The 26,762-nt window shown below is 38.3% G+C and overlaps 1 protein-coding gene across 23 annotated transcripts in view; it reads left to right on the plus strand.

The window, feature by feature from the left end:
* Nucleotides 1-26,762, plus strand: part of ZBTB20 (zinc finger and BTB domain containing 20) — an 845,365-nt gene that overhangs the window by 703,764 nt on the left and 114,839 nt on the right. For 2 of the 23 annotated variants that reach the window (XM_033211204.1, XM_033211212.1), the window contains exon 1: nt 6,970-7,113. The exons of 18 other annotated variants lie outside the window; for them this stretch is intronic. The gene's annotated coding sequence lies outside the window, so the exon portion shown is untranslated. Of the gene's footprint in view, nt 1-2,146; nt 2,484-6,969; nt 7,114-23,100; nt 23,306-26,762 lie in introns of those variants that run through there. 3 more of the 23 variants (XM_033211211.1, XM_033211203.1, XM_033211205.1) reach the window with 3 other exon arrangements.

Genomic DNA, 26,762 nt, shown 5'->3' on the forward strand with positions numbered 1-26,762 from the left:
TCCCAGGTGCCTGACATTTCTTTCAGTTTTCTTCTTTCTCCCTAAGTAGCAACGTTGTTGCTGAAGCATGACTGAGAAATAGTTTTCGCTTTCATACACACCCTGAGTCTTGTTTTAGGGCAAGAAACCTAATCTCTCCAGTAACATCTGATGGCACTGTTCTCTTCATAAACACCTCTTTCGCCATTTAAAAATAGACCTTCAGTTACCCATTGTTGAAAGGGAATCCTTACTGAACATGATCATATGTGTCCTCAAAAAGATACCATCACTTTCGTGGGCAGGAAAGATAGTTTCCCCTTTTTAATAGCTCATTTTCTATTGAAATATATCGGAAGAGTTTTACACACCTAATTCTCCAGGTGGAAAATCTCATCAGTGCTTTAAAACTACGTAGTATGCTGAAAGACTCAATCTCTTTCACCCACAGTGTGCCTGTGTTTTAGAAGTGAGGTGTATGAGAAAAACCACATCTTCTCACATGGTGATATATAGCAGATGATGTTCATAGAGCGAATTGTAAATTCAGGGTGAGGTCTTTGTAGATCAATCCACTAGCCTTCATTAGCTTGAAAATGTGACACAAGTTATATCTTGCTGAGACGAGGCCTCTACAATATTATATTTTTCTACTTTTCTCCAAGAATGAATTAAAGACTTAAATCCCTTTTTCCTAGCGTTCAAAATGGTCTCTCTCTCTCTATGTGTGTGTGTATATATATACACACATACAGAAACACACATATATAAAGTGGAAATATATTTATGTATGTAATTATATTTCCATTTGGCTATTTAAACATTTTGAAAAATTAGAGGTTTGTGCACTAAGTATACATATAGGTGGAGTAATCTTATTTGGGAGGCAAGGGTGATTTTCATACCTGTTGGGCCAGATCTTCAAAGAATACTCTAGGTTAGCTGGCCTGGTGGGCTCCTGGAGTCCTGGTGTCTAGTGTCGACTCTTGGGCCTCAGTTTCCTCTCTGCTAAATTGGGAGGGGCAGAGATTGATCTCTGGGGCTTTTTCTAGCTCTGTATTCTCTGGGTCTGCAAATCGCCCTCAGTGTCTGCCATAGTCTGCCTTGCCAGCTCTGTTTGTCACAAAGATTAATCCATTTTAACTGTACCTTGGAGTGCACCCGGGAGAGGAGGATGGATGGATTGTTTTGCACCTAATATTGCATCAGAACTTTTGCCTTTTTAGATGAGATCGTGCCGTGCCTAAAATCTGTCTGCCTGTCTGCCCACTGACTTTGTCTGTGCTGATCTCTTGCCACGGTGCCTCTTCTTCCAGCATCCATCTCCCTCCAAGATCTAGATTCGGCATCCGACTGTACCTGTCTTGTTCTCTGCAGCATCTGTCTGCTACACTCCTAGACCATCGTTAATAAACTTTAATACATTACACGAAAACCCCTAATATGCTGGCACCTGCATGTGAATATCTATGGTTCATAAAACTAGGAGAGAAAACTCCATTTTTTAAAGACCTCTATCTAGTGCCATTTGTATTTGCACTTTTTGTTTAGTTGTAAGTTTTAATAGTTCCCCCTTTGAGGATTTGTCAGTACGAGCAGTATTGCTTATCAGAACACACCAACAGTCTTTTTGTAATATTCGCTTTTCCCCTTTGGTTCAGCCGAGCCTGCTGACAGATCATTCAAATTCAATTGTTTTATGTCTAAGCCGAACAGCTAATTAAAGTAGGGATGATTAACCTGACTGGCAGTGCCGCTCTCCCTCTCGCGCTCTCTCTCCTTCTCCTTTTCTCTCTCTCTCCCTCCTGTTCCAATCAGTCTTTTTCTCACACACTCTCTCTCTCCCCGTCTCTCCTCTCTCTCCCTCTCTCTCTCCCTCTCTCTCTCTCTTCCCCCTCTCTCTTCCTCTCTCTCTCTCAGTCTCTCTCTCCCTCCCTCGGTTGGTGTCTCTCTCTCTCTCTCTCTCTCTCTCTCTCTCTGTCTCTTGCTCTACTGTTTTTTTCCTCTCTCTCTCCTCTCTCTCTCTCTTCCCCCTCTCTCTTCCTCTCTCTCTCTCAGTCTCTCTCTCCCTCCCTCGGTTGGTGTCTCTCTCTCTCTCTCTCTCTCTCTCTCTCTCTGTCTCTTGCTCTACTGTTTTTTTCCTCTCTCTCTCTCCTAAACGTGGTCTGCTTGCTGATGGCAGAATGGCACTCGGAGATTTGTGCATTGTGTCTGGTTTCCTACGGGCAGGCTGACCCAGTGCCTCCAGGGACTTATCAATAGACCACTCAGAAGAGACACAGACAGGAGAGAGGAGGAGGGGTGGGGGGAGAGAGAGAGAATCAATATCAAGAATAGAAGGAGCTCCGAAGCCATTTTTTTTTTAAAGAAGTATCGGGACTTGGGAGAGGGTGACAAAGAAGGTTTTTCAAAGAGGCAGTGGAGGAGGTTCTAATAAATTTGGAAGGAAACAGTTCCCTGTCTTGGGAAAAGGAGAACTCCTGACTGATTAGCATTCACACCAGGTATGAGATGTTCGCTACCCCTTATCACTGTGTCGCAACGGAGATGGAAAAGCCTTTTTTTTTTTAGGAGACCGAGGGAGCATGTATTTTGCTGTGTTTGTTGTTGGGGGGTAAGAGGGGCGGCGTGAGAAGCTGTGGGCATTTGTGTATGAGAGCAGAAAGAATGGAAGCAGTACAACGGGGGGTGGGAAAGAGTATGGAGTATGTTACTGTCTTCCCTGTCTTTGTGCACCCCTGGGGGGTTACCCAAGTTCATTTCTAGCAGGTGGATTTAGACGGGAGTTACTTAACGCTTGACCGCCAGTTTTGAAAAAAAAAGAAAAAGAAAAAAACGCTGCTTCCTATGTCTATTAAAGGAAGCTCCAATTTCTCTCTCTCTCTCTCTCTCTCTCTCTCTCTCTCTCTCTCTCTCTCTCTCTCCCCCCTTCTCTTTTCCTCTCTCTTCCTCTCTCTCTTCCTCTCTCTCTGCCCCCCCATTCCCTCTTCCCCTCTCTCCCTCTCCCTCTCTCTTCTTTTTTTCCTCTTCTAACCAGACAGCGGGAGGGTTTCTGGCTCCCAGCCAGCCCAAAAGCCTCTAAGTGTTTTGCACTTGTTTCAGGGAGTAGCTGCCCGGGGATTTTTCAGCATTTTCACTAGAGAACAAAGAGTTCTTTACAAAGGGAAGGGTGCGGGGGGGGGGGGGGGGGGGCGGGGGGGGGAGTGAGCTTAATGTCTGATATATGTTTTTCTATTTTTATTAGTTTTTCGCCTAAAAAGAAAGAGACAGGAACAGAACATTCACTCTATAAAGACACAAAGACATTCAAAAGAAATCCAGTTATCTTTTCTCCCCATCATCCATATATATATATATATATATATATGTTCCTGAAAAAATTAAAAAGAAAAAGACTAATTAAGTTGCATATGTTGCTCTTTTCTTCTCTTTTAATCTTTCCAAATCCAACTGTTCTTATGCTCACTTTATGCTATTTTTTTTCTACTCACAATAAAAGTTGTTCAGGATGCATCTTCTGTTATCATCTCTTTACCCTTTCTGAGTCGCCAAAATCTTGTGGAAGAAAGAACCAAAGTCCATCAAATAATCCATTTGGTGACTAGAACATCTTCTACTTTTGCCACTTGGGTAAAAAGTTAATTATGGAATTTGGGTTCCCAAAATACCAATGGGGTACATCAGTTCATTCGATCTCACAAGTTTTTGCATCCATCTGTTTAAAAGGGTACCACTTGTGTGACTTGTCAGTTATTAAGAAAAGGTAGTGAGGGAGCAGATATTTGTATTTTATTCTTGTTTCTAATTATGTAAATGACAAAACCCCCAGAGAGATTACTTGCCCCATCTATGATACAGTAGTTCAAGCAAAATATAGTCTAGATGGAGATTTTGTCAACGATTCTGATTGCCACGTAGCTTTGTGTTCTCCATTTCAATTTTTGCCTATGCATGTATATTTTTACCATGAATTTGTGTTGTAGCAAACATTTCAGAATGCTTATCATTTTCAAATTAATGCTCCAACAAAAGAAAAAAGAAATCATATGTGAACTGTATGTGTAAAATGTAGTAAACAATTTTATCTTTTATATATGCTGTACATTTATATCTTTATGCTAATATCCTGGATTTATAAACCCAGGATAATGTTTTCTTTCTGAAAGTTCTCCTCTTAATGCATTTATATGTTGATTGTCACTTAGAAATCTTTTTAAGGTACATTATAGATACAAAACTAAACAAGGGGAACAATTCTCAAGCTGTACAAAAACCCTTAAATATATATTATATACCGTTCCTAACTACAGATAACTGTTTTTGCTAAGTGGAAAACAGCTACAACAGTTGTTTCAAGAATCAGAAACTCTTTTCTTTTTTTTTCTATTAACTGAAAATAAAATCTATTCATATCCCTGGGGAGGGAAAATGTAGGGGAAAATATAGATATATACATTTTCCATAATTATAGAATGCATTTATGTAACTGCTACTTAAGGATGTAATACATATCAGGGCAGAGTTTGATGCTTCATCAAAAAACCCTCCTGGCTGGGAGGTGTGAGTGCCTTATGTTTGAAGTAACTTGATAACAAGGAGTCTTTTCGGGAAACCTTACTATGGATGTGTTGCCTCAATCATGACCCTCAGAGAAAAAACAAGTACTAGGTGGCCAGTGTTAGCACTTGAACTCGCTGAAAGATATTAGAACTAAGGGAACTTTTGGCAAATCCAGAATTTTCCAGAGTAACTCACTTCTTACAGTTACATGTTTTCTTTAGGAAAATTCTTGAATTGCTTTCAGACTTTTCTGTATTTTTATAGAATTTTTTAATGCTTTTAATAGTTCCTAAGGAGAAAAATACTTTTAAAAAGAATGTCATCCAGATAAGAGAAACTCAGTCTTTAAAAAGTTTTATATTGAAGGCAAGAGTTGTTTTGTTTTTGTTCTTGTTTTTTTTCCTTTTTGCTTGTGTTTAATTTTTTTCCCCCGAATTCTTTTGTTGCTGTGGGCTGTTGTCCCTGCATTTTTAATTTTTCATTTGGTTCCCCCCACCCCGCCGCTTTTTTTTCTTTTTTCTTTTTCCTTTTGGTCTGTTTTTGATGTGACCAAGGGAGTCTTTGAAAGGAGCAGAGGGACTAGGAGAAGAGGCTGTTACTGAAAGCTGCACTAGCTCTTCTTGATCCCAACTCAGGCAGCTCCTATCAGCTAGTTGTGCCGCCAAGAGTACAGTGACAGGTGATAGCTGTCATTCTGGGATTCTTCGTGGATCTGACCTGAGAGTAACACATTCACAGTCGAGGAGAAAAGGGGAAAAAAATAGAGGAGGAGGAAAGAAAAGCTCTTTGAGCTGGAATACACTGGCCCTTTCTTCCTGTAGGCAATCCGCTCCAGTTCTTGGCGACGTGTCCTGCACTATCAGATATCATATGACTTTTTATTTAGATTCCTTTTCGGAGAATGGCCTGTTAGGACTCTGTTTGTTTTCTTTTATTTAATTTCCTTCTCCCCTCACCCACTAGTTTTGCGTATCTGTGTGTGTCAGAGCGTGTGTGCGCGCATGCATATGTGTGTGCAATTTTTATCTTTGTTTTTGTTCTGTTGATCTGATGCTTTATTTAAAGACAAAGCTTTAATTATTTCAGTATACTGGTTTAATTATTTGCCAAAAAGAAACCTCATTCTAGGCTTTTTGGGGGGTCCATTTTTAAACACATCCATTAACACATGAGGCTGGAGATCCTAAATGCTTGTTGGTCTGCGCTTGGCCCACTCCCTCACCTTAATTTAACCCTCCCCTTCATCAGCATGCACAGCAGTATAAGTTAGGAAACACCTGTGCTGAGTTGAGAGAGAAATAAAAGTAGAAGCAACTTCTTCAAATTTGCAATCCTAGTTTCACTTTAATAAACTTTTTTAATCGTTGATTTTTTTTTTTTTTTTTTTGGCACCCTCTGTTAAGCTTGAAAGCATCAGAGATAGTGAACGATGTGTCTGTGGAGCTTTTGTGAGGCCAGCTGAGCACCCTTGGAAAGTAGAGCAGGAGCTGAAATTCATTCAGAGACTTAAGAATTAAGTACGAGATTTAAATAAGATCTGTGAGATCTGCGAGCTGTTCAGGGTTTGGTGATAGATGGTAAAATGGAATGCTTAGGGATATTCAAGGAGGAGAAAGAAATTTCCAACCAGGAACGAAACAAACAGGCATTTCTACTGCAATTCATACTTTAAAAACCTTGTTTTATCAAATTTTTATTTTATATATCTCAAAATTTAATCAATTGTTATGATTGCCTTCTTTTCCATGCTTGCTATGAAAAACAGATGAATTGTGCTGATATTATTACTGGGTTTCTCCTAAATTTCTGTTATATTTCTTTTTCAGTTTTAAAGAGTTCTGATTTTACTTAGCAAAAGAAAAATAAAACTTCTCTAGGTATGCATATGGTTGTATACACATTATTCTTATCTATACATAATATTATCCTGTTTATATCAGGATATAAATTTTGTATAGTTACATGCAAGACTGCCTTGAAAGTTCAGAAGACCATTACATTCTTTAAACCCATAGTTTGTAGTTTCTTGTTAGTTTCTCTAAAATTGTTTTTTACAGACCTTAAATTTGCAATGCCTTATCATAGCCAGAGGTGAATTTTGTTGAAACTTGGAGAAAAATTTATTCCACCCCTTTAAGCATACCCAAAAGGGAAGAGAGAACTATTTTTCGTTCAACAAAAAATTTTAAAAGCCTTTTTTCCTTCAGCGGAAAACTCCAAAACAGCTTTGTCTCAGAACGTTAAACTTGGCATGGATAAAAAAATGTGAGTTTTGCTTTGTTTGAGGAAATTTGTTTTTGAAACAACAATGTTATAAATATTTTTAAATTACCTGCTGAGCATGCGCTGTATCTGACTTTATTCATAGTTTTAAACACACACCAAAGTGCAGTCTTCTGAATGGCCACAGGTAAGGCTGTTGATTTGTGTGATCTTTCGCAGAGGCACTTTCTGTGGGTCTGTTCAGTTTTCCAGAAGGGAAAAAGGCGAGAGCTGAGTTTAGACCTGGACACCTTTCTAAATATCATAGGCAAAAGCAAATTGCCCCATTAAGGCTTGCACATTACACTTAGGGTAAGTACTATTCAACTTTCCTTTTTATAGGAGTTGCCTGCCTTAACTTTTCAGCTTAATACTGGCAGCGTAAATTAAGAAAAAAAATGAACTCAATGAAGTATTTCACTGAAATAGAAAATTTGCAGATTTTAAAGGGTATCTATTGTGCATAAATTTGGGGATACGAGAATTTGCCAGTGAAATGATAGCAGCTCTGTGCTTACAGAGCAAAGATGTGCTAGTCTGAACATGCCTGATCTCATCTGGAATCGAAAGCTAAATCTAGGTGGGCCTGTAATAATACCAGAAAATGAACACATGTATCTTTTGTGCAACCTTTTTTTTTTTTTTTTTTTTTTTTTTTAAAGCTAGTCTTCCAAGGGAATGGCAAAGAAGCAGGTTCTCCTCTTGCTTAATAAGTAGTCATACTTTGCCTCTGGAGATATGTATTTCCAGTTGTTTTAGTTGTTTTGTTTTGTTGTTGTCATCACTATCGAAGAATATTCTTTCCTGTCAGTGATTATTAACACTTTCCGTTTTTCAGAATGCTTTAACTCTGTTTGATGTTTCCTCACTTGGTTACCTTTCTCAAGTCTGCGATGACCCTCTCAGGCTTTGCAATTCTTATCGATTCTTACCAGAATATACTTACTCATTAGCTGTTTTGTTATAGTTATGGTGGAGATAATCTTGTTTTTCAGGCCTTTATAACTACCCAAACCAATTACCTTTTGAGGTGAAATTTCTCATAGTTATCCTTGACACAGAACTGAACTTGTCTTGAAAAGGCTTGAAGAAAATCCAATTAGCCGTTTTTTGAAAACTGAATATTCTAATAAATGCAAATGAATTATTTTACAAAATACTTATTGATGTGCAATGCTTTTCTAATCTGTTTTGCTTTTCGTGCTTTAAAACAGAACCTGAAAATGTGTTAAAAAGAAAGAAAGAAAAAGAAAACTGCCAGGTTAATAATTTTAAATACCCAATTTAAAATAATTCTCAAAGTTTGAATTTCTTTGCAACATATTACCTTTCAGTGTCAGTCAGTAATACCTGTGCAGGTATATATATACATTCACACCCACAGGGAAACATGAGTCCACTTTACACTTACATTAATTCTATTTTAATCTACAAGAGAAAAGGTTAGCGTTACTGTAAAACTTTTGTTAATTCATTTTATTTTTCTATAATAAAAAAATTCACTGCACTATTGCTTTTATCCAGTTATATATATACTTAACACCTATTTATAGTCAAATATTTTATCTTAATTTATGAAGTATTTTTGTAAGTCTTATAACGCTGCTGAATTTTCTACACCTATGTGAACGTTTAAGTTTTTTCTGATACAATTTGCTTTGTTCCAAATCTGTTAACTGTGTCAGAAGTTTTTTTCTTTCCCAATCTAGAAAGAGTATGGCCACCTTTTCCTATATATGATATCTATACGTCTTCAGTATTCTGAAGAAGAGACTTTTTAACCTGTAATCTCTTGGAAAGCTTTCAAACAAGTGGGAGAAGTACTTTACTTTGCTTCTCCTTGATCCATCTGTTTGCCCTCACTGTACCGCCCGTCACTACCAGCAACCCTGAAAAAAAAAAAAAATAATAAATATGATATGATAATTTTTCTGATCACAGAACCAGGAAATACCAAAGAAAATTGTGGCATATGTAGGAAAATGCCAAGAGCTTCTCCAGTAAGATCAGCTGTTTTTATACTTTTTTTTCCCTTGAATTTTGTTTGTGACTTTTTTGGCTTGCTGAAGCACATCCCCATAATCTTACGAAGCCACAGCGAATCCCCAATGCCACAACAATACTGTGCAGCCGGGGAGAGGCCAGAAGAGCTGATCCTGGGTGGCTGCAGGCTTCCCCAGCAGCGGTGCAAGGCAGGAGGAGTAAGTAGGCTACTCTTCTTTTCACTTCTTACCTAGGCTGCCCAACCTGCCAGGTAGAGATTTTCTTTCTGTAGCTTTCTCTTCAATTGTCTGAGGCATTTCCTTCAACAACCAATGACTTTCTACCTCCAAGAGATGGTTCATGTAGCAAAACATCCATTTTTATTTTATATTGCAACATGGAAAGCTTTGAAAATCGGAGGGGCAAAGGAAAGGGGCTCAGGGTATCTGAGAAATATCCAAAATGGCATTAGGCTCAAAGCTGTTTTTTGTGGTTGCTCAGGTCTATAACTTTTCTGTTCTCTCCAGAGCCTCTAAGTGGTTGAAAGTAGTGAATGGGATAACTATAGGGTACACACTATGATCTAACTGATGCAGTAGATGGAGCTCTTCTCCTTAAGTCTGTATTTAAATTAACGTCCCACTCTAGTTTGTGGGGCTCTCTTTTAAGGTGTGTCATACTACACACATAAAATTGAGGCCTGCATAGCTAGAGAAGAGATTTCCTGGCGCTTTTCGAGAGACATGAAGCATTTGTTCTGAAATGCAAACAGTGCAGAGGAGCACAAGGGTGGGGTGGGAAGGGAAATGGAGTTTACCTATCTAAATTTCTCCCTGTGTTTGTTGATATTCTTAAGTGTGAAATTAAATCCTAGCAGTTACTGTGGAATACACTTATTCATTAGCTAATTTGTAAATGTAGAAAAATATATTGCACATGCAGGATTTTGGTGATATTTATTGCAAATCTTCCGCGCTATCCGAACTGTGCAGATCTCCTTTCATTTGATTCTGCAAAAGCATCTTAATACTGTAATGCAGTTGTTTCATCTAATTAGTCCAGAGAACCTGAATAAAATGTTACAAGTTCTGAATTGTGACAGCGCAATGGAGGGCAAAGTAGGTGTGTTAGTAAGGTGCCTTTGTGGAAGCCAAAATATTTTCAGCAATAACTGAAATTAGATTTCCAGTATCTGTTTTAATGGGGGAAGAGCTACTTGTTTATTTCTTTTTAAATTAATTGAAATGAATAATTGCCACAAAATTTTTGTCAGTGTTACATTGTTTTCAGTACCAATAGAATAAGTTTGATCATGTCTCTTCCTGGTACCAAGTGCAGAAATATATGTAAACTGTATGTAATAAATTATCTTCCTTACTGGAATGTCTTCTCACAGATTGGAGATATTACTGAATATCTCTTGTTAAATCTTGATAAGATCATTTGGCCAAAGTAGAAATGGTCTTGGCTTTAGTACCAAAAGAAATAGCATTTTTAAAAGACTTGGATTTCCTTTGCATACCACGTGTCTGAGTTTGATACAGTCCAGGAAAATAGAGAGGATGAGACGAAATTATTCCTAAGCAGCCGCCGTAGGCCAAATACTGAAACAGTGCCAACCTGGACCAATCAGGCCGGCTTCTCAGAAGATGCATGCTTTTGTCAAACACTTACATGAAGAAAGAGAGAGAGGAAGTTCATGAAACTGTATTCATATGAATATTCTTCACTGATTTCAATAAAGTCCATGGTAATAAATGCAATGATTTTTATTCTTTTGTAAAGCAGAAAATCTGAGTTTTTCTGGGCAGCTAAGGATCTCTAAATGTTGTACTGTGACATCTTTTAAACAAAACTATTCTTTCAAATTTAAGCAAGTGAAAAACTTCTCACAAAGAGCAAAGAGTAAAATTGATGGAAACTGAGAATCAATTCCAAACCCATTTCTGGCATGATGAGAATAACATTTGTGCTGTGTTTAAAGTAGTTTAAAACAAGAAAATGATAAAATGATCAATATACTTAAAGCCAAAAATAACCAGGAGAGAACAATCTAATCCATTCTCAGTCCTGAAACCCTACACTACTTATTGAACATGAAAATAAACAACTATATCTTGTATAAGGTGGCACTGCAAACCTTATAACATATAAACAGCAATGATGAGATGCCAAGCTTTCAACCCTTTATTTAAGCTATGTGTTTAGAATTTAGTTGGGCAAAAATTCCTGGACTTAAACTATTATGCATTTATTTATTTGTACATTCCATGACCATAAAAAGAACAAACATTAAGGAATATACAGATTGTCACAGTGAACTACATTGCCACCTTACAGTTTACGTACTCTGTTTGTTTTAAAAAGATAAAAGGTTTTAACTACAACAAAAGAATATTTAAGGTTAGAAGGTCAGTTAATTGCTCAATGTGGAACAGATTTAATATTTCTTTAAAAATACCTTGACTCCTGACTAATTTATTAAATTCAACACATACATAAATAGAAATCATACATATTTTATGCTTATTGCTTTAATGGATTGTTTTAAAAGACTAACTTGACACTAATAAATTTTGAACCTGTGGATTCAAGGTCAGTGAAATGCTGCTGTCCAAGTTTACAGAATTCTCTCTAGACTTAAGATTTTGCTCTAATAAATAATTTTCTTACCAATTTTTCAGAGTCACTTGACTGGGTAGGTATTTATTGGTCAGATAAAATAAAATTGTCCATCTAGATTTTTTAAATTCTAGCTGAAGAACTTAAAGTAACAACAAATTGCACAGGCAAACAGTTTAATTGAACTGAGGTGCTGTAGGAATGATGATAATTCTAATGAGCACTGTGACGAATGTAACTACAATGAAGCACGTTTGATTACATCAGTAAGATTGAACTCAATGGGCAAGGTCAGAAGGGTGAGACAGAAGTCGTGACAGAGTGGGGGCTAATGATTAAAGTTATGGGAGCTATTTAAAGCCTATAGCTGGGTGCAAAATTAACTGATATGGAAAGTAAGAGTCAATCAATTCTAAAAATGGACAGTACTTTTTCCTATAGCATATAATTAACTGTAGAATTTACTGTTGCAGGGATTTATAACAACATCATAAGCTTTGGTTGCCCAGTGTGATAGTAGTTGTAAAGAGCTGTTATGCACATCTGCTTAAAGATTTATATAAGTGTAATTGTGACAGCAACTTGTTATGCTATTGTTTGAAGTTGAAAAGCTCTGCTTTAAGTGTCGACAAAGCAAATGTCAGCATCATAGAATCATAATCACTGTATCTTGGAGCTTGAAGAAGCTTTAGATATCTCAATATGGGTGAGTGGGTTAACCAACTCTTCAGAAAGGAATATTGGAATATCTGGTCAAGGACCATGTAGAATTTGAAAATACATATATATTACAATGGTTTATATTGAGAAAACAAAATTTACAAGAAAAACTTAACAAAATAGAGAAAGTAAATCTCTACAAAATTATCTGGACTAATGGTACTATATATTGTATTCTGTGAACGAGGAATTTTAAATAGGGAAGAGTAGCAAGATCTATATTAAAACGAGGTTTTATTTTTATCAAAAAAAATTGGTGAGGGAGTTGTCCAACAGATTAAGAAATGATATTCAGGCTTAAACTACTCATTTTGCCAATAAGAAAACTTAAGAGAGAACTTAAGAAAACTTAAACAGAGAAGAGATAAAATGTTTTCAAGACGAGCAAGGCAAAACTGGGACCAGAACTCAAGTTTTCTAGCTCACGTTTTCTTGATGTACTCCTATGCCAAAAGACAGACCACTAAAACTAATTTATAAAAATAAAAAGTAAGTGATATCCCACTTTGAAGAAGTGGAAGAAACCAGACCCTCAGGGTTTCTATTTCTGTGCCAGTAACCTCACCTCAGATGTGGCAGGGACAAATATGTGTGATGAGGATAAGGCATTCTGAGGAAGGAAACAGAATGCACCCAGATGCATGGACTCCCTGGAGACTCCGGCGTTAACGCTGCTGCCCAGACCTCCATAGTCTTGTATCTCACTTTTTTTCTCCCTCTATCCCCACCAAAAAATAAATAACAAGAAAAGAAAACTTTTGAGAAATTGTAGTCAGATCTTTTGGAAAGAAGCATTTCTTTGTAGAAATCTTCCTGTACAGATTGGTATATTTTACTATGTTATCAAAGTATGAGTTCTAATGAGACATTGATGATTCAACAGGTTTATGAACATTACAAACTGGACTAATCCTTGTTTCCTAAGCACACGCATTTTCCCATCCATATTCTTTTTCCTCTAGTATTCCCAAATAGAAACACATTCTGCCTTCTTTATTTCTACAACACTTTGTATCTTTTAATGACCCCTGTCATATTTCATTTTATATGCAAGCCATTTATGTATTTATTTGTAATGTAAGGAACAGGTCTGCATAATTTAGGCAATGTACTGAATTTTATGGGGCCTCACTTTCCACATCTGTAAGGAGAAAAATGACATCTGCCTTCCTGGGATACTGTAAGAGTTCCATGAAATGTAGTATGTAAAGTGCTGAGCAGAATAACTGGTACAAGGTTATCACTCAGCATTGCTGTTAGTGTTCCTGCTACTATTACTTACTAATATTCCCCTGCCTCTGGTTCCTTCCCATTTATGTACTTCTCAAGGTCATAGATTGACCTAATTCATTATCTCCTCAAGCAATGAACACAATGATTTTTACATAACAGGAACCTAATATAAATATATTGAATCTTTTTATAAAAGTCCATATTGGACCTATTATTTCCCTACAAAGATCCTTACAATCCTGTCCTGGAAGTTTAAAATAGTGGTGGTCATGGCCATTGCCTGACCCATGTACATTGTAAAATACAATAGTGTTGCTTGCTGTGGACTGTTGGAGCCACATGATTTTTCAGGTTCCCCACAGACCCCCTACCGCTTAAGGTTGCTCTTTGCAGCGTCTCCAGAAGTGTCAGCTTATTTTTCTGGTTCATGTGATTAATGAGCTTGTTATACCTCTGTCTGTAGCCTAAACTAGAAACTTTCACTTTGGAGAGCAGGTCAAGATATCGAATTTAATTTTGGTTGCATCTGTTATAAGCCAATTGTGTATTCATTACATTTATAGATTCCCTCTTCAGCCATATATTTTCATGACTGTTGAGAGCACCTGAATCTGTGTTGAATGTCCTTAGATTTTACTTTGGAGATCTGAAAATGAGACAGTGAGATCTTTTTGATAGCTAGCTGTCATCTTTGGCATTTTCTTCCCTTTAGTGTGTAATCTGGTCTAAATTTGGAGAAGGGGGCAAGTATAGCTTTTTTATCTAGCTTGAATATGGCATGGTAATTCTATATTACTGAGGTCAATGGTAAATGCAGTTCAGCTACACATTTCTGTTTTTCCAGACATACAAACACATTCTGTGGAAATAGAAAATGTCTAAAAAATGGAAATGATAAAATAACTTGAGACGTGAAAGGGTAGAGATATAGCATTAAATGTATGGGTTTAGCGGTTAGCAGAGCAACATACAAAGTGGACTCTGAGTGTGTATGGATCTTGCAGGTCCTTCAAGGTTTCAGTGAATAGCAAGAAAACGAAAAAGAGGTAGATCACATGAACATGGCAGAGGAGAGACTGACAGCAGGGTGTGCTCAAGTCAGGAGGAATGTTGCATTTTAAGCAGCCAGAAGTTCCGTTTATTTGAGAATGAGCTGGTATTTGTGAGGGGAACAAGGTCACATTTAGTAGAACTGGTAATTCAATAAAGGATTTTGACTTTGCCAGAGTAATGGTGTTGGCATCAAGAGAAGAAAGTTTTGCAGATTTCTGTGTGTGCACTTGCTGTTACTGGTGTTCCTGGTGGGTGGCTGAATCATCCTGATGGCATTCAACAGGAACCAGCTGCTGAGAATATTAAAATGCAAGCATTTATTCCTCTAGAGAGACAGTAGCATCTGCAAAGTTTTCCTATCTTGATAGTACAGATAATCCCAGGGAGCATTCTCTAGTAGTTTTCACTCTCTATTCATTTATACATTTCCTTTTTATCATTAGCATTAGTATCTCAAGTTCTAAATGAAGAGAAGAGTGCCTGAGTCCTGAGTTCACAACAGGCTGTAGAGATGGATAGTTAACACTTGGCCAAGAACTTGGTATTGCCTCTTGGGTTATACCTTGAATTGTTATCTAAAAAGGGGAAACTGACATTTCCCTCCTTTGGCCTGTCTTCAAAGTAAAGAGTCATCCATACTCCTAGTCTTCAGCGAGCTCCATCAGTGTCAATCCTGCCCTCCACAACCCCCACCAAACACAGGCTTTGGAGCTTTTCACTTTACTTATAAAATTTGTAAATTTGTTGCTTTCCTTGTGTGTTTGTATTTTATTTGTTTGTTTGATTTATTTTGTTTTGTTGGTGATGTTTTTTGGTTTTGGTTTTGGTTTGGATTTTTTTTGAGCTACCATCAACAGTTAGGGGAAAAGGAGTTACAAAAAGGAGGTTCAGACTCAGTAATCTTCCAGGTCTTTCCATCTCTAATATTTATGAATAATGTATTGAACTGATGGAAAAAACGTTGAATATGTTCATTATGAATTATATTCACCAGTGTGTTGCCTAGAATATAAAAGAGCAAAGCAGTTGCCACGTAAGTAGTTCCTTACAATAAATGTAGTGGTACAACAGAGCTCTGTATCCCTTCCCATTCCACTGCGCGTTGTCCCCAAACACACGCGTTACATGTCTGAGTGGCAACTGCAGACGGGGTGCTTGATGGGATGACAGCCAGCCAAGGTTCTGACGGGTACAGGGACATTCGTAGTGCAGTGGGTCTTAAACAGAAGCAGCCTTGATGAAGGTTTTGATAGTGCAGTTTCCTTTAGGAGAAATCACCGAAGCCAGTTTCACATAGCAAACATTACTCAAGTGTTATCATGCTGCAGGGGTTACAGCTCCTATCAGGAGAAATGAAACTTATAATTTTGCCCCTGATTTTTTAAAAAAACAGCATGAATAACTAATTTGTCAGTAATGTTACATTGTAAGTGAGCCAGAGTGGCAGAAAATTCAGAACTATTTATTATATTTAGCTTCAAAATTCATTATATGCTTGTCTCTGTTGGTTTTTCTTCATAATTATGTTTTGTTTAGAATTTATCAAAATAAAATTGTATTTTCTAAGCATTTACGAGATGACATTGGGAAACAGTAACCAGAAGCATGACAAGAGGCAAGAAATCTTTTTAGTCACACAAATAATCGACAAAAGAGATAATAAAGAGTTAAAATAATAGCAAAATAGTTTTCCCCTGGCCAAAAAACACTGAGGCCCATTTTTTATCAAATATGTCACCATAAGTGATGAGCAAATATGTGCCAAAATAGAGAAAGACCATCTAATGTCAGGGACTCACAGGGGACAGCCCTAATGTTGAGGATAGTTCCAAGTTAAAGCAGTTCAACAGGAAGGTGCACAGAAAGCTCTGGCTTTTGTCTGAGATCCCAGGAGAATAGCAGGGTATTGATGAGCAGGTTCTGCCTCCAAAAAGCTCTTCCTTCCTGTGGTATCGCTTCAGAGCCTTTGGACTAGGTCTTGCGAGAGGAGGGTCCAAGACATCACTCGTACCAGTATCAACTTTATAGTGACATTAATTCAAATAAACTGTCCCAGCGTTATCTATCCTTTTGCCTTTCAGAAATGAGCTTTTTTTCTCCCCTTGTGCTCTCTTTAGGAGCTGAAACCCATCAAAGCCCATGAAGAGCAAGTGTAAATTTAGAGCAACCACATTTATCAATAGTTTATAATAATCTCAGAGGAGAAGCAGAGAGAGGAAGATAGTAAGAGGGAATGAGAGAAATAGTGAAATTTTTTTCAGGAAAATTACATTACCCATTATTTAGATCAAGTCACTCAAAAACAATAAAGGATACCCAATTCCATAGTGGTATAATGTAAGAGCGGATGTGGCAGGATTTTTTCCCCCTGGCTCCACCCTTCCTTACAGGACAAATCGCTTAACCTATCTGTGTAATAGTGTATTTGTCAAATAAATAGAAAACCATCTATCCTCATCTACTTCACAGCAGTATTGCTAAGGTTGATTGTGCACACATATATTAATATATATATTGTAGCCATCTATTTACAGCAGGGGAAAATGATTTTAAAATAAATGAATCCGAGTTTTATGTGTGCATCTGTTGTGAAGGTCAGTCACTTTTTAAAAAAAAAAAAAAAAGTAAGACCTTTTCTGCTAATTACCATTTGTTAAACCACTTGAAAATGATGACTGAGCCTACGTCACCTCTGTGAAATGGAAGGCTTTTGAAATCTAAGCATGATTATAGAGATTCAAACACATTTCCATCTACTTATGGACCCTAATGGCCTTATTCAGAGCAGTACAAACCTATTAAGCCAAATAAAAGATTAGCTTTACCAATAGATATCTTTTTTAAAAATCCTAAATCAAGGATATAGCAATTGGTCTAGTGTCAAAGTATAATTCTGGCTGTAGGAGTGAACTGGTTCTCTATATTAGATATTTTTCTTTAATGGGACAAAGATAACTAGAAAGGACAGAATTAAGTTTCAACCTGTACAGACCTCCCAGGCATCTGCCAAGCTACTGGTCTATCCACTCAAGAAGTAGGCTAAGTATGTATAAAGTCCCTAAGATCATTGGAAAAGAGGCTACATTCATTTCACTTTGGACTGCTGTTATTATTTTGATGTTGGTCTGAGCTCTTTAAATCTCTCCTTTCTTCATACATACATACATTTTTTAGACATGATGTTACTCTCCAATAGCTTTTCCCCAGGCCCATTCCAAGCATCCAGTAAAGAGAAACTTAGCTTCCATGGAGAGTGAAGTCATCGCTTCAACTTAGCATAATAAGAAAGGGAGCAAGCATATTGTTAGTGAAATGAGGGAGTTTCTGCTGGACTATGACCAGATTCTCCTGTTTCCGCTATTTTTTCTCAAACTGAAAAGAGTTATTGTGGTAATTCACCTGCACTTCTGAACCTGTGTGCATACACCCAAGACCTACTCAAGGTAAAGCCAGAAAGAGATTAAGAGCAGACTTTCATCCAGGGGACCCAGCTTCTTTTTAGTGACTTCTGCTTGTTCTGTTGTTGTTTTTAAATAAATTTGTGTTTTTAGAAAATATGTTTGAATTCCCAGACATTGATATCCTGGGCATCCTTAGGTTGTGACAGAAGCAGGGATTAGTGACTGTGACAAATGTCGCAGAAGCCAGTGCAGTTGCAATCTATCAAATATGTTGGCAGACCCCAGGATTTTCCGATCCTTATTGCACAATTCAGTTGTGTCCTTACCATAGGGAGACAGGGTTAACTGAGAGTTTTGAGAGTTGTGGTGCATGCTTTTCCATTTGGGTCTTGGTAGCTCTGGGACTGGAATACCTTGGTAAAAACAATAACTAAAACTAGGGCCAGCTTCATGGGTATGCAACCTGTGCACTTGCACAAGGTCCCATGTTTGGATGGGCCCTTTGCCTGGCTTAATGTACTTCTGTTGCTGTCCTGAAATTCTTAATAATTTTTGAATAAGGAGCCCTACATTTTTTTATTTGGCCTTGAGCCCCAGAAATTATAGAGCTAGTCTTGCCTAGAATTTATCTTTCCCTAGCATACCAGTTGACCATATCGGTCATTTTTTCTCTTACTGAAAGTGATCCCTTTTTCAATTCCTCAAAAGTTAATTCCTCCATTAAACTCTTGGAAGATTTCTGTCCACATAATGTGGTTCAAAAGAACTCATCTCTCCTTCTTTCCTCCAAGCACCTTGAGATCAAAGTGATCAAAGTGATCTTGTTTTGTAATCAGAAACGCTATAGCTGTCTCAGTCAAGTTTTTTTCTAATTTTTATTTATTTATTTATTTATTTATTTATTTTGCAAGAAGTGAATACTTGGGAAAAATAGTTGTATCATAGTAGTGAGGGCTTTGGCCTTTATTGGATCATTAAAATAGACTTCAGTCATTAAATTGAGATTTTAAAATGAGCACCTAACGTTAAGATTATCTTAGCCTAAGTACCTCCCAACCATCATGTGATCAAACATATCCGTGTATGCTAAAAACAAGCTGATTTCTCAGCTCTGGCCCTGGGCTTCTGCCTCTCTCAGACCCCCACCAATGCCACTGCTAGCTGTGTGTTCTGTGGCCTTCCCCTCATCTTCCCTTCTGCTTTCAGTTCAGATCAATCCTTTTATTCTTCTTACTCAAAGCACAACTGGCATTAGCAGGAGGCAGTTCCTCGCTTCAGTCTACATATAGCATCTAAGGAGACTACTTCTTGCTGAGTTTTGCACATATACACTATTGCCCGCCACCACCTTGATGAGTGAGAATTACAGGATTGTAAGGCCTGCAGCAGACCCCAAAGATGGACGGGCCTGTCCACGGTGACAGTTTGTTAGGACCAAGCCTTAATCCCAAACATGTAGGCCTCCTAGTCAGGTATGCGTTGGATAACTCAAGGGATGTTCAACGTTCCTGAAAGATAAATTCCACATGACTGGCTCCTAAACCTGTTTTCAAGCACCCATTAGTAAAAGGAGGAGGCGAAGACAAAGAAATATATACATATAAATACATATGTTATAGGAGCTGAGAAAAGAGGGCTGTGTAACAAGGAGCCTGACTGGCTACCTTGAGCTCTAGTTAGCCGCTTCAAACCTATAAAATATTTCCTGTTACTAATACTATCTTCAGGGCTGTTGGAAGGATCTAGAGAGATGCTTACCTAACACAAAGCCTAACTCACTTGGAAGCTGAGGAAGGGTTAATTTCTTCTACCTCTTCCTCCTCCTCCTTCTTTGCCCTTACTTTCACACATTTCTTCCTCCCTCCTCTAGGAAAGGAATGAAAACAGAAGGGATCTGATGGAGAGATAGTCTTTGTGAGTTTAAATTATAGGAGATCAAGCTACCCTCACCTCAACCAAGTAGGCTGCAGTTTGCTGACCTCCTGGTGAGCAACAGTGCAACCATGGAGCAACAGAAGAGCCAAAGGCATTTTTGATAAACTGTGGCATCTCTCAAGGGATTTTTTTAGTGGTTTACCAGCTCCAGACAAGGCCCTGGGCAAAAACTGCAATACAGACTGGGTTCTTTTCAGTCCTTGTCAGTCACTTCATCTTCTCCTCTGCCAGCAGAGCGTAGGGTCCTTGTGTTGGTTAATCTGATTCCTTCCTTCAGCTTCCCCTGTTCCAGAATTATCCCTATCCCTCCCTCCAGCTCCAGTCCAAAACTGCTTTCCACTGAGATAACCCTCTTGGTGTTGAAGTGGTTACAGCATGAAGGCATGAATGGCTTAACCCCTCTGTGGCATGTTTGTATCTCAGAAGAAGTGTTGGAAAACTTTTTTTAACAAGGGGACTTTTTTTCTTGCAGGCTCAGAATCAGCTATGTTCCCAGTGTGGCTATACCCACCCCACCTCTTTCTTTTTTTTTTTAAGGGTTGAAGTCTGGCTCAGTCACCCAGGCTGGAGTATAGTGCCATAATCATGTCTCACTGCAGCCTCAAACTTCTGTCCTTGCTATAATCACACGTGTGATGTGAATTCAGAGAAGCAACCTTTCTTCCTGGGGAAAGAGAGGGAGGGAATATAGGTTTACATAGTAAATAAACCCACTGTGATAGCAAAGGGTCTCTCTTATGAAAATATGACACAGGATTACTTTTTTTGTATGAAAATAAGTTTCTATCTTGGATAGCCAAGGCCCTAACAGGTAACATTATAAAAGTACTATAAACAAATTTAAAACCCAAATGTTTTGTGATAAGTCAGGGCTTCTACCTCCTGTGAACTCTGGGCATTTTACAAATTTGAATAATCAGTCATCTCGAGTCTCCTATTTTTACAGATGAGAATATTGAGGCTCAGATGGGACACAGGTTTTCTTCTAGGTCACCAAACTCAACAGCAAAACTGAGTTTGGGGCCTTTGGGCCTCTAGGGAGATCTAGCTTTTCTGTCTGATAGTTAGGGGAACTCCTAAGAGCACCTCCATCCACCCCAGCCAGCTTTCCTTTCTTCTGGTCATTTCTCTTTAACAGTTGTTGCTCCTACAATCATCGGGAAAAAAAATGTTAGCACGAGAATCAAAGAGAGGCTATGGGGCATTAAAGGAATATTAGCAACTATTGAAAAGACATTTTGACCTATTTCTGTAGTTATCAATTTAAGAGTATTTGTTGCCTGGAAATGCACCGATGGCGGGTGGGAAGTTGGATTGCACCAGCAGCCTGTTCTCAGAGGCCCTCCAGTTACAGGAGGTGGTAATTCCAGTTAATAAAAGGGTGAACTTCAAACACATTTTAACCAAATCAAATTGTAGCGGGAAATATCATATTACTGATGTTCAAGCTGACTCACAGCTGGTAACATTAGTCAGTATATAGGCCCCAAATTCTGACTTTTCAGCATTTTCAGATGAGTTTCTGGCAGTGAGAGAGTTCCCCAGGCACATTGTTATGTAGGAATAGGAGATTTTTAGCTAACATAGGAGCTAGCATAAATGAAGAATTTTTTTATTCTCGTTAGACTTTTTATAAGATTGTCAGATATTCAAATAATATGTAACCAAGCCAAACTTCAGGTTGATAGGAAATCTAGAGCCAGGAGTTTTAATTTTTTTGTTGTTTTGTTTTTTTCTGTGACATGTTGGCAAATGATAAAAGCAATTCACTCTGCTAACCAGAGATGCTGGGCAGAATTCCCCCAACACTGATTTCATGCCATGAAAAGCACATGAAGTCTGGCCTGGCAAGGCATGGTGAGGAGCACAGGCTTTGTGTCCTACTGCTCCAATTTGAATTCCAGCTTAGTCCCTACTAGCTGTGTGACCAGAGGATATTCACGTAACTTCTCTGAACCTTAGGATTCTTGTACCAAAAAAAAAAAAAAAATGTGCAAAATATCAATCATTCATAGTTGGTATGAAGATCAAATAGATAACATATGTAAAGAAATCCTTGCATCAAGAAAAACAGTGCCAAGCGTGTACCAGGTGTTCAGAAGTGATCCTTGTTATCTTCCTCCCTTTTGCTGCTATGGTGTGCAACGTTTTTTTTTTTTTAAGAGACAATTGTTTTCCAATAAAATGCACAGCTTTTAATATGATAATAAAAGGAAACGCTGCTGGATACTCCACAGATTAGTCTGGTCAGTCTTCTTGGAGTGAATAGCTGTTTGTCACCTCATTTTAGTCCCAGTTAAGCTTAGATTTCCCTTTATTAGCCTCTTTCCGGATCATACATACAATAGGAGAAATGGGCTACATGATAAATAAAATGGCCCCCTGATAACACAGCCCCAAGTTGTGTGAGCCTTGGTGAGACGGGATCATATGAATAGCTAGAACCCTTCATCCCTCTTCCGTACCTGTCCTACTCCACCTCACTTCAAATCAGGAGAGATGCCAGACACCTTTCTATGGGATTGCCTCCCACCTGGATTTTTTCCTGAACTTTTTCTATGTGCCTGAGTCTCCATTTTCAGAGATTAATTCTGATTTGGTTCGCCTACACTTTTGATGCTCTAAAACCTTTTTATTGTGGGCAGATTGTCTCAAATACTGTATGTGAGAATGGAAAAAGAAAACACTGCCCAAATGTAAGCACCATTGAATCAAAGAAACAGTATTTTTTCAATTGCATTATTTGAGGATCCAGACAACCTTGAATCCTTTACAAAAGCACATCAGTAAGGCTATCCTCTCTCTTAGAAAAGATACACACATACATACACACACGCACACCAGCAGAAGGCTACTCTTCATGAGGTAAAGGACTAGAGTGTCCAAGAGGAATACAAAATGAAAAAGATGTTTCTGTAGGAAGAACCCAGACCTAGAAGCCAGGACATTGAAATTCTATTTCCCACTACCGTGGGAACCTTTCTTCTTATATGGATCCTAGCATATGGATCCTAGCATACCTGCCTCTCCCCAACTCCATTGTCACATCTAGAGAACATGGATTCCAACTCATACTCCTTAGGGGCTATCAGGAAATGTATTTGTTGCGGGGTTTTTTTGTTTTTTGTTTGTTTGTTTGTTTGTTTGAGACGGAGTCTTGCTCTGTTACCCAGGCTGGGGTGCAGTGGTGCAATTTCCGCTCACTGCAAGCTCCGCCTCCGGGGTTCACGCCATTCTCCTGCCTCAGCCTCCCGAGTGACTGGGACTACAGGCGCCCGCCACCACGCCCGGTAACTCTTTTTTTTTTTTTTTTTTTTTTTGATAGAGACGAGGTTTCACCGTGTTAGCTAGGATGGTCTGAATCTCCTGACCTCGTGATCCACCTGCCTCGGCCTCCCAAAGTGCTGGGATTACAGCGTGAGCCACCACACCCGGCCTTTGTTGCTGTTTTGAAAGACATTTTGATACCCATACCAACAGCATTTTGCACAGGCCAAGTATCTCCCTCATTTGGAAGGATGAAGCCCTGAATTATACTTCCCATCACTCTGGAATTGGTAACAAACTTAACTTTGTGCACTAGTATGGGAAGAAAATGATGTTCTTAGAATGCCACCTTCTAGCAGGGTGTTAATAATCTTCTAAAATATCTAGAACTAATGCAGACCCCTTGACCTGGTGTGTCATTCAGTTGACTTCCACTTTAACCATGCATGTTTTTGATAAACATTAATTATGGAGTAACCCAGTGTGAGAGGAGCTGGGGACACAGTGAGCGCATCCCTCCCCTCACAGCCTAGCTAACCCTCCAATCCCCTAATGCACATCGATTGTAAGCTGACTTACAGTTGTACAGATCCTTCCTTTCTGTGCGTTGAGTCATTTCAGTATGTTATAGAGGGGTGCTTCTATAGCCAGGAGGGCCAGGAGGACTTGCTTCTTCTGAACTGCTAAAGCACTTATTTGTATGTCTCCTGTGGCACCAATTACTTACTGTCTTATACTAGAGCATGTTTATATGTCTCATTCCTCCTGCCACTGCACAGTAAGCTTAATAAATACAGAGACTGTACTTACACAGTTGTATCCCCCTCAACACCTAGAATGTGCCATCAGAAATAAAAGGTATAGTAGTAAATGTTGTGATTTGAATGAGTGAAATTAACAATAGCATGTGTGTATTTGGAAAGAAATCACCTTTTCTGAATCCATAAATTTCTACTCAGAAGCAGAGAACATCACTCAGTTACATCAGAAAAGCTTAAGGATTTTTTTTTTCCAGTTTATTACTTATAGAGTTCATTCTTCCCCACTCTTGACATTTGCACATAGTAGGTTTTTAATAAATTGTTATTGATGTATTAATTAAAGATATAGAATAAAGTAGAGGTGTCCCACTTCTGTCTTCTAAAATAGTAATTTTGATTCTCATCTACTTCTTTATCTTCAGACCTTGTCTATTCCTACAATACAGATATCCTGAGATTTCATTCCAAGTGGTTCCTGACTTGAGCTTAGACGTGGTCATGACTTTTAACTTGGCCTCTTTATCAGGCTTCTTACAGGGCAGAAGGAAAATCTTTTTTTTTTTATTCCGTTTTCTCCTCTTCCTCATAGGACTGTTGTGTAGTTGAAAAGGACCTATATCTATGTAAAAATATTTTAATTCCTAGAATAACATATCAGATTCATAATGTCAGATTGAAGAAACTTTGGCATCCCAGGACACCAAATAGTTTTGTACACCCTGTTTCAAGCTTATCCATGGATCTGAGGGTTGAGGAGTTTATTACTCTAAGCTTTTAGGTTAGGTTCATATGATCTGTACCAGCTACATTAACTGTGACCTCAGTCCAAATGAGGTAGCTGATTTAATACGTCCTCTTCAGTCACAGAAAAGCTTCACCATTACTTTCCGACCTGATTAGATGCTAAATTTCATCCACACAAAATGATCTGGAACCAGTCACCTTGGTGTTAGGTCACAGGAAGTGATAGCAAAGAATTCCAAAATAAATATATTATTCCAGTTTTTCTTTGGTTCTTCCTCAAAAAGTCTGTCTCACTGCAGGCTCAGAGAGCCAGTCCCTCCTCAGCTAGACATTCTGCTGAGTCATGTTTACTGTCCCCCTCAGAAAGGTTCCAAAAGCAAATGCAAGAGGTTGCCGAATGCAGGGACATGTGGCGTGCATGCTACTGAAGTGAGAGGCATAGCACACACCTGCTTTTTGGCTGTGGCAGGCCATCTTGACTGTGCCATGCCACAAGTTAGCATTTTGGATGAGCAATTGCCATTCTGTTGTTTTCTTCTCAACACATGGTGTTCAAAAACAGTTAAAAGAAAACTGTACCCATTTGCTCATCCCAGAAATCTAAAATTTCAAAGAAGCATGCCAAATTAATTTTCACATAATATTTTCCAAGCTTTTTCTTTGCACTGAGAAATGATATTTCACTTTTTGAATTCTTGGTGTCCTGGCCTGAGGTAAATGGGTACAGTTTCTCTTTAAATGGCATTAAACATATCAAAGCAGGATTATATCTGTCACCGTCTTTTTTTTTTTTTCTAATGGAATCAAAATCCTTCAGGGAGTGTCCCAAATCCACATTAATGTCTTTGAGTGCTAATGTTTCCACTGGGACTTTTACATTAGCAAAATATAAGTGTGTGGTTTCTCCCCCTCTCTCTGCTGTCTGTATAAGAAAGAGACAACTGCACATCCGTTATTCTCCATGGCCTTCAGCTAACCCATGTCAAGGTGGTAAACGATGACGAGAGATTTTTGGTGCTAATGATTCCTTTTCTCCCTTTCACTCCTTTGTACCGCTTGACCAGAAAGCTACTGTGAATGCTGCTTCCAACATGGACAACTCTTTGGAATCCCAGCCATGAATCTTTGGAATCCCAGCATTTGGTCTGTTAAACAGAGTAAACTGCAGTAGCCATCAATGCTGTTTTTACCTTTGGTTCTGATAGTGGAAAAATTAGACAAATACCCAGAACTTAGGATCTCACTATAGATATTTTTGTAATTAATATTGGGATATGAGTCATGTGTCCTTTTTTATTGCTGGTGGATACACTTTCTGTGTACCTTAATCCCTCTTTTTTGTTCTTTAGCAAAGCAGTTCAAATGGTATTTTGTCAACTCTTGAATATCAAGTGTCAGTGGAAAACTACAATGTCATAGATAGAAAATAATTATAAATAAATAACTTTAACATAATGAATAATTAGCTGTCATAGTACAGTTAATCTTAGAATGCACCTTTTATTTGCATTTGAACATGCTCTGGAAAATTACACTATTTCTTGAATAATCGTTTTTATACGTATATAGAGGGACTAGAAAGCTCTGCAATATCTGTCTCTGACTCCCTCCCAGAGTTTTTCTTCTTTTAGCACCATCCTGTCTGCTGAGGGCTTTAGTTCTGGAGCTGATGGAGAGAACCATCCGTGGAGAGCAGAGAGGTGCCTTGCTCTTGAAGCTCACCCTTTTCATCGTTTCACTTTCTGGAGCACTTCGGAGGACTGCACTACTTCCTTAGGCCCTCTTCTATCCTTCCTCCTTCTTCTTCTTCTGTACTTTATCTTGCTTTTTCTGTTTTTCCTTTTCTTATCCCGTGTGAAACTAGAACATGAACTAGGGTGTGTGTTTGTGTGGATGGAGAGGCACAGGGAGGAGGGGACTCTCCAAATGCCCCAGCTTACCACGAGGAGAGAAACTCCATGTTTTCATTTAAACAACTTTTCCTGACATCTAGGCCTTCATATATGAAAGAAAAATTCATTTGTTTTCCTTTCCACACTTAAAAGAAAACAAGGTAAGTAGAGGTAGTGAGAATGCCAACCCTGGAGTAAAAATGAAGCAGACTATGTGCTCACCTTTAAATATTGTTAAGGATAAAACCCTATCTACTGGCAATTAACAGGAAATTGACTGTGCCAGGTTTTTGTAGGAGCAGTGCATGATGTTTTCCTGGCACTGAAAGAGTTTAGGGGGTATTTTTTTA

Source organism: Trachypithecus francoisi, unplaced genomic scaffold (assembly GCF_009764315.1).
Source record: "Trachypithecus francoisi isolate TF-2019V2 unplaced genomic scaffold, Tfra_2.0 Lachesis_group0, whole genome shotgun sequence".
NCBI lineage: Eukaryota > Metazoa > Chordata > Mammalia > Primates > Cercopithecidae > Trachypithecus > Trachypithecus francoisi.